General features: G+C 43.8%; 1 pseudogene; it reads left to right on the top strand.

Moving 5' to 3' along the window:
• The window catches only part of LOC107637054, a 13,656-nt pseudogene extending 10,233 nt beyond the window's left edge, over positions 1–3,423 (top strand).

Below are 9,488 nucleotides of genomic sequence, written 5' to 3'. Positions count from 1 at the left end.
TTATCAATTATAAAAATATAAATATATTTTTAATTATTTTTTTTATTTGTTCAATCAGGTCACATAGCAACGTATCAAGTAACATGTCCAAACAAACTCACGTAAACATGTTACTTGACACATCAGTATATGACATACGGTTAACGATTCCGAATTGAACAAATAAAAAAATAGTTGGAGACTGAATTGTGTTTTTATAATTAATAGAGTAAGTATTATTCATTGAATAAGTGGTTAAGAACCGAAAAAGACTTTTACTCAAATGGTAATGTTTTGTCTATATCATCATCGTGATGTCTTTTCAGGCACAAAATTTTCAAGCAGCTTGAAGACCCTTTATTTCAATCCCAAGAACGTAGATGCAAATATCTTACGTTCATTAAAAGCTTTCCCATCTCTTACAATGCTTGAAATTAGTGAGAGCAACTTCGACGAAAATGTTACAGCTGGAGGCAAGTATACGTTAGCTACTTGTTGAAGTTTAATGCTATCATTAATTAGTTATTATATTAAAGATATAGGATCTTACCATGATCAAATTAATCTATTCTTATATATATAGATTTTGCTGAGCTAAGGAACCTAGAGCACTTGGTCTTGGACGCCTGTTTCAATCTGCAAAATGAGTTTTTCAAAAGCATTGGAGCCTTGACTTCTCTAAAAACTTTATCTGTGAACTCTGATATACAAGGCTTCCTACCAGAAGCAGGTAAAAATACAATTTTAAGCATTACAAAATTTCCAACTTTTAAAGTATGTAATATCTAATTAAACACCCAAGATGTTTAAAAACTTTTAGGCAAAACACTTTATTCTCCGACACATTTTAATGTTTTAGAAATTCTCGAGAATTATACTCATTAGATAATGTGATCTTTTTGTAAGTTTGAGAGGGGGTTAAAGGACCAATTCATCTGATGGAGTAATTTTCGAAAAGTTCTAGAATAATGAAAATGTGTCGAGGATTAAAGTATCCAATACGAGTACCCGATTTAGGTGTTTATATTATCCACAAGTCTCCTTGTTATCCTTTCCTTTTGTTTATAACATATTTTTTCCCACCAAATAATTTCATGTTTCAGATTGGTCTAATCTCAAGGAACTGCAGGAGTTAAATATAAGTTATAATGAGTTTGAAGGACCACTTCCCTCATCTTTTGTGAACATGACATCACTTCAGAAGTTAGATTTTTCTGGAGGCAATCAATTCAGTGGGAATCCAGCTTACAACCTTGCAAGCCTTACATCACTTGAATATCTTGATTTCACAGGAAATCTATTTCAAATCCCAGCATCCTTTTCTTTCTTTGCCAATCATTCTTACCTAAAATTTGTTTATGGCAATGGTAGTAACATCATACCTGAACCACACCCTTCTTCTCAAACTTGGGTCCCAAGGTTCCAATTACAAGAACTCGTTTTGCCAGCAACAACCCAGAAAAGCATCATTCCTTTTCCTAACTTTCTTCTAAGCCAAACTGAATTAACCATTGTTGATATTACTGGATGGAAATTGACAGGGGAATTCCCAAACTGGTTGTTGGTAAACAACACAAAAATGATTGACTTTTCTTTAGGGAACAATTTCTTCACAAGTCATGTGAAGTTTCCATCACATGCTATTCCCAACATTCAGAGAATTGATGTGTCTGAAAATGTGATATCAGGTCAGATCCTAGGTAACAATGTCAGTTCAATCTTCCCAAAGTTAAATATTCTGAACATGTCAGGCAATACAATCAGTGGTTCACTTCCTTATGAGTTTGTTCTAATGAAGTCTCTGGTTGGCTTGGATCTATCTGATAATGATTTGTCAGGTGAAATTTCATCAAATATACCAACAAGTTCTTTGATTAGATTGTTGAAGCTATCAAAGAACAAATTCACTGGAAAGGTTACTTCTTTGTTAGCACTCAAAAAAGCTATTTCATTGGTCTGGACGACTCGTGGTTTTTACCTCTTACCTTGAGGGGGTTTTCCACGTTAAAATCTCGGTGTGTTCTTATTATTGCTTTACTTGCTATATTTGCTTGTTATAGTTGCTGCCATATTGTGTTGTGAGTGCTTCCATATTGTTTTTGTGTTGGACATTTGTGTCGTTTCCGCTGCTAGGCTCTTTCAAAAACTTGGCATACTTGTGTTTGGATAGAAACTTCTTTTCTGGTGAAATTCCAAGTTCTTTATTCTCTGATACACCACTACTTTCCTATGTGGATCTAAGCAATAACAACTTTGTTGGAAAGCTTCCAAGGCTAGCTTTTAATTCCTCAATGTTGAATGAAGTTTCTATGTACAATAATCATCTTGAAGGAAACATTCCAAATGAATTTGGACGGGAACTATATGCTTTAGATCTCTCAGGAAACAACTTCACTGGGCCGGTTCCATCTTTCAAGCATTCTGTTTTGTCAGTAATCTTTCTGAGTGACAATAGATTAACCACTTTGCCAAGAAGAATGTTCGGTGATAACAATGATGTGGTAATATTGGATCTTAGCAATAATGAAATATCTGGAACCATTGAAGACATCATAAGCATCATTGGTGTTCTAAATATTCTTATCTTGAAAGGTAACAAACTTGTAGGAAACATACCCAATGAATTGTGCAATGTTACTAGTGTGTTATCAATTATAGATTTTATCCGCCGTCGATTGTGCTTCGTCGAGTAAACTTCACGACGAAAAGCAGAACATACAATTACCAAGGGACAATCTTTGCTTATATGAGTGGCGTGGACTTGTCGAACAACAAATTCGAAGGAAACATTCCGGCCGAACTAGGAAACATGACAGGGATCAGAGCAATAAACTTGTCTTACAATGACTTAACAGGACATATCCCATCTACACTTTCCAAATTGAAAGACATAGAGAGTTTGGATCTTTCTTTCAACAAATTGAGTGGCAATATTCCTTCACAGTTCACAGAGTTAACCTCCTTAGAAGTGTTCAGTGTGGCATACAACAACCTTTCAGGTGCAACTCCGGATAGGAATGGACAATTCATAACCTTTGATGAGAGCAGTTATGAAGGCAACCCTTATCTTTGTGGACCACCTTTGAGAAATCCTTGTGCTGATCATAGTGGACAACCAACTTTGCCTTCACCAAGTGTGGAGGGAGACAGAGACAATGGTTTCATGGACATGTATGTTTTCTATATTAGCATGGCAGTGTCTTGGACAATGGTGGTGTTGGTGATGGTGGCGGTTTTCTATATAAATCCTTATTGGCGACGGATTTGGTTTTATTTCATTCAAGTTGTCATTGACACCTGCTACTATTTTGTCATTGATTATTTTCCAAGGTTGTATTTATGATGGGCCTGTAAATTAGTTTGCTAAATGTATGTCTTCTCAAACTTCAATGTAATTAGAACTTCCATGTTATATTTCAATATTTGCACTTTTCAGTTAGTAAGTACCATTTGCTGCTATCTATTAAGAAAGGAATTTAAGGTGCACTTCATTGGAATGGTAAAACAAATTAAGAGTTAACCATAAAAATGTTCCCGAAATACTAATTTGTGGACAAAAATAATTAAATTTTTGTTAACTACATTCTCAAAATATTTTAAAACAGGGTAAAAGTATCAATTGTGAAGAATTGTCATTTCTACTAATAAAATTAAAAACGATTGATATAAGTCATATGACAAATGAAAATATTTAGTGATTTTTGTAAGATTGACAGGACACAATTATATAGTCCAATAATTTAGAGATAGTTCTACGTTGAACAAAATAAGAAATGAAGAATTATGAGAATAAACTCATAAATATAATGTCTGAAGATTTTGGATTATACGTAGTATCTTTTTATCTTATATGCTCTCATATGGTTCTTCCATTGAACCAAACTTTACTCTTGTGGTAGCAATTCATCCAACATGACACCGCCAGTAATCAACAATTGGTGAAAGTTTTCATTGAAAAGTAATTTGTTTGACTTTTATAAAGCGGAATTATTTAGTATTTATGAAAATTGTGTCTAATTTACCTAAAAGTAGAAATAGAATAAGGTGAGACCCATTTTTTAATGTTTAAATTGTATGAGTGAAATTTAGATACCGTAAAAGATATCTTTTATAAAATATAAATGTCTAAAAATTATTGTTTATTTATTTTTAATGCAAATTAATTTATTTAATTTATCAGCTCAAGCCGTAAAGCGAATCAAATTGCTATTTAATTTATTTAAGTCGTCAAAAAAAACATACCAACTTGTTCGGCAAGTTGGATACCGGACGGTTCGGGTTAGGACCCTGAGGTCAACGCTTGGGATGGTGGAAAGGCTCGTCTGGTCGTGGTCTCCTGGTCCCGGGTGTGCGAGGTTCCGAGCACTTCGCATGGAGAGGGGGGGTGCCACCTGCAAAGACACTCCGATGCTCTTGTCAGAATATGTGCAGGCGGAAAGGGGGTGATGTAAGAATGTCACGTACCTCGGGGGGAGAGCCAGTCTCCCCCTTATATACATGTCAGAAGTGGGCCCCTCAAGTGGATAGGCCCATACCCTCAAGGACGCTGTCCCACAGCTGTGTGCAAGCCGTACGGGACGCGTGTCCGGGTCGGGTGGAGGGCGCGTTGCTGGGCCGGAGGGAACTCGGGTCGGGTTGACCCGCGTGAAATTGGGCCAGGCCGTAACAGTGCCCCCGACGCGTCAGCGATGGCCGTGAGGGCCATTGGCGGCGCGTGATGTCTTCGTTCGTACGTTGTCGTCGTGTCGGCTGATCGTGGGAGAGACGCGTCTCTTGTGCGCGTGTCTCTTGGTCTGCTGTGGCATCCATTTGCCGTTTCGTTCTCCGCGCTGGGCATTTAATGCTCATAATGATTCGAAAAAACCCGCGCGCAAAGACTATTTTGCCCCTGCTTTCTTTCGCGCTTCTGGCGGTGGTTTTTAAACAGTTTTCTCCCTATCCATCTCCCACTCTTACTATTTCCAACTCCTTCTTTCCATAACATCCAAAGCTTCCAGTGCGAACTCCCTCCTGCTTCAACTTTCGGTCCAAGTTTCTTTCATCATTCCAGGTAATTTTTTGGTCTCTTTCCTTTGGTATCTGTGTTATGTCTTGCTGCTGTGCGATTGCTGCTTGCGTTTGTTGCATGGCTAGTTTATTTTTGCCGAAAGGTTTTTCAATGTTGGGGTAGGTGAGTTAGGGGAGGGGTACCATTCTAGGATAGGTTTTTGGGTGGTTTATGTGGTAGGCGTAGTTTTTAGCCGTGTTTGGTCACGATTGAGTTGAAAAGGCGTAGTTTCTGAGTTTTTTCGGGCTCCCGACCTCATAGACTAACGGAGTGGTACCCCGCTGTAGGTATGCCTCGCGTTGTCTCTCGGTCTTCTGGATCTGGTGCGGCTTACGACCCGTATGCTTGGGTGACCGACGATATAAGGAGCTCACCCAACCAGATGGACTTGGAGGAGTTGACCGAGTTCCGGCAAGCCGGCTACTTGTGTGGGGGGACTGACGAAGAGGCCAACTACGAGGCCATTGTTCCTGCCCCCCATGAGCGTATTTATGAGCTCAATTTTCACTCCCCGCGTGTCCCCGATTGGATCTGGTTTTATAAGTCCATGTTCACGCAAGTTGGCGTTCGGATACCGTTCTCCGAGTTTCAAATGGCGCTTCTGAACCGGATATCCGTCCCCCCGTCTCAGCTTCATCCGAACAGCTGGGCTTCGATCCGCTGCTTCGAAATGGTCTGCGAGTACTTGGAGCTGCCGGTGTCGGTGGACGTTTTTCTCTTTTATTTCAACCTTACCAACCCCTCCAAACAGGGGAAGGCGAGAAAAGGGTTTCTTTCTTTCCGTTCTGCCCAGGGTAGGAGGATTTTTGGCCTTTTTGAGGACTCCTACCATGGTTTTAAAGATAAGTACTTCAAGGTTCGTCCCGTCAAGGGTCGTCATCCCTTCTGGTTGTCGTTAGAGGGGGAGCGCCTTATCCAGACTTACTGGAGTTTTGGCGCGGGGTCGAATCCTTTCATCAAAGTGACGTACAAAAGGTTGTCGGCTGTAGATAAGCAGATAGCCGACGTCCTATTTGCTATCTTTGAAAAGAACCCCGTGAACCCACATCTTCTTATGGGTGAACGGGAGGCCGCCAGGAGCTATATTCGTGAGTTGTCTTCTTTGTTTGCCTATGTTTCTTTGTCGTTGTTTTTCTTTTTCCGATCTAACGATTAACGTGCCTGTTGTTTGTTGCAATGGAAATGTCTGCCACCGTGACCGGTCTTGAGAATCTGATGAAGACCTTTTTTGAGGCAAGTGACGACGAGAATGCCGAAGAGAAGGACGTCGGTAAGTCGGGGGGTCCTTCAGGGGAGAAGGAGAATCAGGCTGCGCCTTCTTCCCGGGATACCGAAACGTCGGGAAAACAGGCCGTAGGGGGTCAGGCTTCCCCTACCCGCGAGGAAGGGTCCGCTGATGGGCACGTGACTCTCACCCCTCATCCGGATAGTGACGTGGAGCTTATCCATACTCCCAAGAAGCGAAAGATGTCTTCCATCCCGGAAGGGGCCCTTACCATAATGGAGAGGAACTTTGATGCTACCAAATTCATTGACTCCCAACTGATACCCAGGACAGAGGAGCATTTTCACGAGACCGAACTGTCCGGGCAGGCGAGGTGGATGTATCGCACCTTGCTTCGTGGGGCCGTGATAGCTCGGAAGGCCGAATTCGAGTTATCCGGTATGGAGGCGCTTCGGAGGAAGCTTGGGTCCTCTGTTAAGGCGAACAATGACTTTAAGGCTCAAGTTGAACTCCTCCAGGGTCAGCTGTCCGAGATGGGGGGAAAGCTTAGCGCTGCTGAGGAGAAGTCGTCGTTTGTTGCGGAGAGGTTGAAGGCGTCCGATGAGACCGTGGCCCGGCTTCTTGAGCGCGAGATGACATTGGAGGGTCAGCTGAACGCCGCTCAGGGTCGGGTTGTCGCCTTGGAAAAAGAGCGGGAGCAGGCCATCTCGGAGGCGAAGGCCGCTAAAGCCGAGGCCGCTAAAGCCGAGGCCGCTGAGCTTAAGAAGAAGCTTAAGGTGACCAAGGAGCAAGGGAAGAATGCTATCTCGATGACCGAAGATGCCCTGAAGGCTCAGCTGAGGATCGCAGCTCCTGATTTTGACACGTCGTCAATTGGCGTTTTCAAGACTATCCAGGACGGAAAGATTGTTGACATGCCGAGGAAGTGAAGTCTTGTAACTTAGGATATTTTGTAATGCATTTGCTGAACAACTTGTTGTTCGTTCTTTATTTTGACTCTTTATAAGTTATACTTATTTGGTCGTTTGGCCGGGTTGTCGTTTACTGTATTTGTTGTTATTTCTCTTGGGGGGCTCGCGCCCGTTTTCCCGTTTTGTGATGGTTATGGCTTGGATTGCCGTGGTCGTGTTGTCGTCGCAGTTAGCTTTGGCCGTAATTAAGATGGCCCCCGGGGTGATCAGTCCCGGTCTGCCGTTTTAAGACGCGCTCGTGTGCGTCGCACGTAGGGAAGAAGTAAAAAAGTAGACAAGTAGACAAGCATGAGTAAAAAGCAAATTAACCAAGTACGAGTTAATCGTTAGCCAAGCAATTTAACCAATATGGTGAATATTTGACAAGATAAAAAGGTAGATTGTCATGTGAACAAAGCGGGTATTTACTTATTTCTTTAAGTTCTCAGTTCGGCGAATCGTCTGGTCATGGGTAGAACCTTCTTAGGCTACCCGCATTCCATGTTCTGGGTACTTCCTTGCCGTCGAGTCTTTCGAGCTTGTAAGCACCTTTGCCGAGTACCTCCCTTACCCTGTAGGGTCCTTCCCAGTTTACCGCCAGCTTGCCTTCCCCAGGGGTCGGGACGCCGATGTCGTTGCGTCGCAGGACGAGGTCCCTTTCCTCGAAATCTCGTTTGAGGACTTTTGCGTTGTAACGCAGGGCTATTCTTTGTTTCAGCGCCGTTTCTGTTAGGTGAGCTATCTCCCTCGTTTCCTCAATCAGGTCTTTCTCGACCGCTTCGCTCATGCCCGCGAGCAGTAGTCGGGGGCTCGGTTCGCCGATTTCGACTGGTATCACCGCATCGACCCCGTATGTTAGGCGAAAGGGAGTTTCTCCCGTAGCGCTTTGCTCGGTTGTCCGGTAAGACCATAAGACAGAGGAGAGTTCGTCAGCCCAGCTTCCTTTCTTATTGTCTAGGCGCTTCTTTAGACCAAGAAGGACGACTTTGTTTGCGGCCTCTACCTGCCCGTTTGTTTGGGGATGTTCTATTGAGGAGAACTTTTGCTTTATCCCCAGGCCAGAAAGGAATTCCATGAACTTCTTGTCGGTGAACTGGGTCCCGTTGTCCGAGATAACGACCTCCGGGATACCGAAACGGGTTATCACCTGCCTCCACATGAACTTCCGGCAGTTGGAGGACGATATCGTGGCTAGTGGTTCAGCCTCTACCCATTTGGTATAGTAGTCAATGGCTACAATGAGGTATTTGACTTGTCCTGGGCCGACCGGGAAAGGCCCCAGGAGGTCGACTCCCCATTGTGCGAAAGGTCGAGTAGTCGTCAGAGAATTTAGTTCGGAGGCTGGAGCCCTGTGGAAGTTGGCGTTTTGTTGACACTTTGTGCATTTTCTGACAAATTCCTTTGAGTCCTTCATCATTGTCGGCCAGTAATATCCTGCTCGGATGAGCTTCCTTGCTAGGGCTTTGCCCCCGATGTGGTGTCCGCAACACCCCTCATGGACTTCTCTAAGCACGTAGTCCATTTGGTTGGGGTGCAAACACTTCAATAGGGGCTGGCTGAGTCCCTTTTTGAATAGTTGTCCCTGTATGATTGCATATCTGGCCGCCTCCCTTCTTAAAGCTTTGGCTGCTTTCTCATCTTCGGGCAACTTGCCGAGTTCTAGGAAGTTGGTGATGGGGTCCAGCCATGAGGGGCTCGACTTTGTCAAGTGGAGGGCGACCGTTGGTTCTTTCACCATGCTTTGGATGAGCGACCGGTTACCCGATCCTGGCTTTGTGCTCGCCAGCTTCGACAGGAGGTCTGCCCGTGTGTTCCTTTCTCTTGGAACGTGCTGGACGATGACCTCCTGGAACTGGCTTGTCATTTTCTTAACCTTTTCCAAGTATTTTTGGAGGAGGGGATCCCGGGCTTGGTAGCTTCCATTTACCTGCGAGGTGACGACTTGGGAGTCGCTGCATACTTCGACCTTCGTCGCCCCGACTTCCCGAGCTAGCATTAGTCCACCCAAGAGAGCCTCATATTCTGCTTGGTTGTTCGACACTGGGAACTCGAACTTGGTTGATTGCTCATAGATGACCCCTGCTGGGCTTTCTAGGATGACCCCTGCTCCTCCGGACGTTTGGTTGGAGGCCCCGTCCACATGAAGCCTCCACCGCGTGCCCGTTTCTTCGGGAGGGTCCCCTGTTACCTCAACCAAAAAGTCTGCCATTGCCTGGGCTTTGATTGCATGTCGGGGCTCATACTGTAGGTCATATTGTGAGAGCTCGATGGCCCAGGTCATCATCCT

The sequence above is a fragment of the Arachis ipaensis genome, chromosome B04 (genome assembly GCF_000816755.2).
Source record: "Arachis ipaensis cultivar K30076 chromosome B04, Araip1.1, whole genome shotgun sequence".
In the NCBI taxonomy this organism is placed as follows: Eukaryota; Viridiplantae; Streptophyta; class Magnoliopsida; order Fabales; family Fabaceae; genus Arachis; species Arachis ipaensis.
The sequence above is the reverse complement of the archived record's forward strand: the minus strand, read 5'-3'. Positions and strand labels throughout refer to the sequence as shown.